This window comes from Rhagoletis pomonella, unplaced genomic scaffold, assembly GCF_013731165.1.
Source record: "Rhagoletis pomonella isolate Grant_MI unplaced genomic scaffold, Rhpom_1.0 Rhpom_scaffold_00012, whole genome shotgun sequence".
Classification (NCBI taxonomy): Eukaryota; Metazoa; Arthropoda; class Insecta; order Diptera; family Tephritidae; genus Rhagoletis; species Rhagoletis pomonella.
This window is the reverse complement of record NW_023458566.1, coordinates 5897528-5903655: the sequence shown is the minus strand read 5'-3', so window position 1 is coordinate 5903655 and position 6128 is coordinate 5897528.

Sequence of the window (6128 nt, the reverse complement as noted above, 5' to 3'; positions counted from 1 at the left end):
CTTTTATGCAAGTACATACATACATACATATCTCTGGTACGTGCCAATGAGAAAGTATATACATATGTATGTATATATGCGATAAGCGAAATTAGTTATAAACTAGTTCATTAAACAGTGTCGACACGTTAGTAAGAAAAGCCATATGGAAGGATGAAATCAGTTTGTACATACATATGTGCATGTGTATGTGTATATGTGTGCATACATGCACGCGACTTCATTTACAAACATCTAATCTTAGTGGCGAAATTGGGACTTAAGCCAAGTGGCCAATGAGTTGGGTAGCTCAATGTGAAAACTTTTAATGTTGGCCATTTGCGCTTGGCAACTGACGACACCAGCAGAGCTAGCCACTGCTTTAATCAACCACTAATTTAGATTCGACACTTTTCTTGTATTTTACTTATTTTATGTTTTTTTTTGTGTTTCTGTTTTCTCTTTTTCTTTTTTTTTCATTTAGATCGCCTTTGGAGCGCAAACGCTTACAATTGGAAATGGAGCCGCCAGATTTTCCACAATTACTCATACGCGGTCCAGTGCCTTATAAAGTGAATGTGCAGTTAGCACGAAATCGCATCGACCAACTTTTGATGATATCACATCCAATTATAAGAGCACTCAATCAGCTATGGCATCAGTTGTAAGTACGAGTACATACATATAAAAATTGCTACACGAAGAAGTAAACGCAAACTTTAAGGTTATGTGTACTAGTTATGCTTGTATGTATAAGGAAGTCTGCCAAAGGAAAAAAATACAATTTTAAAATTGGTTAGGTACAAAAATGGTTCTGATCTCGTTTTAAAAGTGATATTTGAGGCTATAAAAAAATATTTTCAAAAAAATTCGAAAAGTAAATATTACAAGCACAATAAAAAATGTTTAATATATTATTTATTAGGCCAAAGAATAAAAAAAAACAGTATTTTTTAATTTAAAAAATTGTAAAGCAAAAAAAAATGTATATAGGTTATTTGTTTATACAATATTTCAATTAATATTTGTTTTCTTTTTAATATGATTCATTGAAAAAAAAATTTTTATTACAAACTCTAAATTAAAAATACATTTAAATTGAATAAAAATTGTTTAAGACAACTTTATTTAGTTTGTATTTCTTTTATTTTTAATTCAGAAAATTTCATATCTTAAAAGACACCTTGAAAATTTCATGATCTTTTAAGATCAGTTGGAAGATTTGTGTCTATATTAATAAGAAGTTGCCAAATGTGTGTGTTTTCAAAACTCTAGAAATTTTTTTTGTATTTTTTCGTTAAAGCTTCCAATATAGTTTTTAAAACGAGACCAGAACCATTTTTGGAACTCTTGCGAAATCCCGGAAATTGTGAACAGTAGAATTAAGGATTCCAAAAAATCGTAAACCCAAAAATTTGTATACATTTCTGGCCAATTTTTTAATACAATACCTCTAAATGATCTTAAAAGATCCTGAAATTTTCTATGCCCTTTTAAAGATAAGAATGTTTGAATTTTTAGAAAAAATTGTATTGCAAACTCTAAATAAAAAATTGATGTTATTTCAATTAAATTCAAATTTAGCATAACTTTATTTAGAGTATGCATACAAAATTTTTTAAAAGTTCAAAAATTTATATCTTAAAAAGCACCTTCTTAAAAGTTTTAGGATCCTTGGCGGTCAGAAAGTATTGCATAAAAAAAAATCTAAAAATTTTTGTATGTTTTTGTTTTTACAATGTTTTTTTATTTCAAAATTTTTATAACTTTATTTTATTTTTAAATGTATATTTTTTAGCCCTAAGAACATCCTTTGCAACGAGACCAGAACCCTTTTTGCAACTATAATAGTTTTTGAGATATGCAAAAAATTTACTTGCGGAAATTGTGAAATTTTTAATTTTTCATATCTTTCGAAAAGAAGTCCTTTGACTGAACTTCGTTAAGACATTTTTTTGTATTCAATTGACGGCAATTTTACTGGATGCTTGTCCTTTGGGTTAAGGTAGAAATTACTAATCATTTAAATGTACTTCTACTTACAGATACAATGATCTAGTGGTTATTGATGTTTCGAAGATCTTCTTGCGCGATCAACCTATGACGGCTGATGAATTGATAACTTTCGTTGATGACAGTTGTGCTGTTATACGAGATGTGTGTACATAACTTTAATATATACATAAATATATCTGAAATTAAATCTTGTAAAACTTTCATCTTACCAACATGTAGTTACTCATGAACGACTGGCTACCTCGCTGCGCTGATTTGGTTGACGTTATGCGTCGCACCTGGAAGGACTTGATACCCATGAATCAGAAATATGGCGGACGTGCGGCTGTGCTATTCAATTGTGTACATGCGCTAATGTCTCATCACTTGGAAGGCCTGATATCAAGGAGTATCTCTGTACTCTACACGAACCTGAAAAGATATGAAGTAAGCCTCTTAGTAAGATAAACTGCAAAGGTCAACTAAAAATACACCCACGACAAACTGGTTTTTCGACGAGATTGGACGAAAAGGGAAGCTGTGTTGGCTAGTTGGGATTAAGGGGGTAGAGGATAGGTGGTTTCTGTAGTGTGGGGTACCGTCACAAGCTGGCGGGTTATGTCAGATTTGAGTCTGGATAAGTGGAAGTTTAGCCGAGTACAATAGCTTTGTAAGTTCTTCCAGAGCTACGCGGGTCTTTCGAGTTAGCTGAAGCTGTGATTGCAAGGGGTTAAGCTCCAATTACAGCACTAAGCGGTTTGTCCATTTCTCGTACTAAACCAGCTAACATCTACACGCATGTGTACCCTGCGGTGTATGCATTTTTTGTAATTCTCAAATATCTCCTCGCTGAATTTATTGAATTAATAATCCGCTGGCACTCCCAAACAACGTTGTCATTTTAGATATAGCTTCTCGACATCGGCAATGACGGTATACATCAACTCTAATAGCGAAGAGGGAACAAGCTCTGGACTAGTTCACAGTGCGCTCAAAGCTAGTTCGCTCTGCATTTTCCTATTTCCAGAACTGCGTTGAGGTTTAGGTGACCACGGAAATAAAGCGTGTTGGAAGCCATTGGTTGAGAGCGTAGCTAGAGCACAGAGCATATGCATAATGAGCCAAACTTTTTCAAAGTAGTCAGGAATCTTCTCTACTCAGCTCGTTTTACGGCATCCTGCGACGGCTACAGTTTGGCTCTATATTCTAGCTACATTCTAATTGAAATTTAAATTAATACCCAACAACCCCATCCCATCTCTAAACCTGTATAACGCCAGGCTCAGTGATTATGTTAGAGGGCCACTTCCGTTGGTGCAGGCACACTTAAACATGGATTTAAGCTGTCCGTTGTCGTGGGCCCAGTTGTTTATCGAAAAAGGTCTGCATCTTGTCTCTGTGTTCGTAGAAGTGTCTTCTAAACTGTTTGGGATGGTGACTCTGCTTCCGGCAAGTGTATGTTTAGGTTTGCGGTATCAATCGAATTTCTGGCTGAGGTTGCCCTTGCTTGCATCTTGATCTCCTTCATATGGAGGCTGAAAATGCTCGACATTGATTTTTTAGATGATAGGGAAAGACTCCGTGAAGAAGGGACAAGCAAGGATCTCTAAACTTTTAATATCTCTCTATGATTTATTTTCATGTTTAAGGCTTAATTACTTTCACTAACTTTTCGCAAAATTTAGGAAGGCAATGAAATTGAACACTATCAAATGTATGACAAGAAACTCCAGCGCCGTCCGCTTATGACTTTAATAATATCAGTTGTGGGTGCGCATTTCGATGATCGCACCGATGATAGAGATGAAACGACTTCAATCTATACACACAATGAGGAGGACGATGCGAATCTATTTTACAAACGTCCCACTATTGATTTTGAGATCGTAAGCATTCTACTAATTCCTAACGGCGAAGAATTTCAAAATCGTAATTAAGTAGATGGGTTTTTCTTTTGCATTCGTAGCATCCACCAGACATGGATCCGGTTTGTGAATTTGCGCTGGAAAATGAAGGCAAATTTTTTGGATTTCCATACATTAACGAGCTACCGGAATTATTTATTTCTGTTTTCAAGAAAATATTGCAAGTTGGCTATCATATACCGCGCTTGGAATACTTTATGTCCAGAGGTGGGTAGTTAAAGTGTATTCATATAAATTTTGAAATTCACTTAGTACAAATTTTTGTAAATTTCGTAATCTCATTTTCATTTCAGATGACAGCACTCACGGTTATTTGCATGTCGTCAAAGAATCGCACTGCGACATGAAACGTTTGTATAAAAATGTACATAGAATAGTGGAAAACAACTGGGGTGGTCTGCGTGTGTATCTGTATCCCATCTTTAAATATTACAATGCGCTATTTACTAAGAAAATGTTGCCAGTTGTTGAAAGGTTGTTCACACAGCATATCATTCCTGATTTAGTGGTAAGTGCTGCATTTGTTTTATGTATTTCTACACCTGATGTACATTCTATAATTGCTCTGACTAAAACTAATATTTATGGACTTTTGATACATACCATACAAATCATGTAAGTGGTTCTAGTAACTTTATTTAAAAGGTAATGAACTTTCTTAGAATACTAATTTTCTTACTCAAGAAACCCTAAGTATGAATTTACACTTTGTAGCCGAAAACAAAGGGTATTGATTGCTATAACAACCTGATAAGCAACTCTCAGTGCGTGGACTTCTGATCGTCGCCCAAAATACGAAAGCATGCAGTCGAAACATTATCTGCAAAGCTTTCACTTGAATCACTTAATCCAGAGTTAGTTAACCCATCAAAGCGTTAAGAGTCGCTCCTTGCACTGTACTCGGAGTATATATAAAGACATATTGATTTAGCCCGTTTAACTTATGCACAGAACCGAGGAACCGGAACCAGATAACTGAAAAACGATTCCGGTCGAACCAAACCTCGATTCCAAAAGAACCAAAACGGGATTCCAGAAGAACCGGAAAACGGTTCCGAAGACCCGGAACTCCATTCCAAAGCAACCGAAGCGTGGTTCCGGAAGAACCAAACATAGATTCCAAAACAACTGAAAAACGGTTGTGGAAGAACCGAATCTCGACTCCAAAAGAACAGAAACCGGTTCCGGAAGAACCCAGACTCGATTCTAAAAGAGCCGAAAAACGGTTCCGTAAAAACCGGAATGACCGAAACTCAATTCAAAAAGAACCAAAAAACGATTCCGGATTCCCCGAGAACTCGATTCCAAGAGAACCGAAAAGCGGTTCCAGAAGACCTGAAACTCGATTTCAAAAGAACCTAAAACCGTTCTGGGAAAACCCTTGGTTAACACCCGTCGCATATGTGTGATGCGTTCGAGTACATAGTTTAACTATCAAGCAAATATAGTCTTGTGTACTCGTAGTTATGCAGATGGTTTATCAAAATTAAAGAAGGTGAACACGCTACGGTTTTTTCTAACCTGAGGAAATACTCGTAAATAATTGCATCCTCTTTCAGGATTGTTAAACTTAACCCGAGATAGATAGGTCTATTGTTCCCTCAACCATTTCGTAGTACCTCATACAACCCGAGAGCTCCCAGAAATTTGAATAGGTCTCCAGGGGTCAACGACTGTATGATTTGAACACTTGACCAAAGTTGGCCTAGATACCTCACTTGTCTTCTTTTCACCGCTGCGCACTCGCGAAACAGGTGTAATAGAGTCTCCTCGGACGAATCACAGAAGCGAAATATGTACATACATTGGTCGCTCGCCAAGATAATCAGCTTACGCAAATGACTTCTTAGTCTACAGTGTCCTGTCAGAATACTTTTTAATATCCCTCGCCTCTCTTTGGAAAGGTTTATATATAATTGCCCTGTATGTTGTAGGTTTTTAGCCTCCTAGTAAGCATTTAGCCTGGCGTAGACCTGAAGTGTTGCGTCAGTGCTATTCTCTGAGTTTGTTTATCTCCTTCGTGAGTTCTTCCTTGATTGTGCTGGTTGCGATCGCAAGGGAGGGCTCTGTCCCTATGAGTGACGAGACGACCACCGTTTTTGAAACCTAACCCAAGTCGACTTTAAAATATTTAAGTACTTAAATCTGTGACGTTCAAGTATTACAAAAAGATGAAATTTAGTAGAGGTAACATAGATTTGTACGGAAGTATATCTTTTAACTTTATGT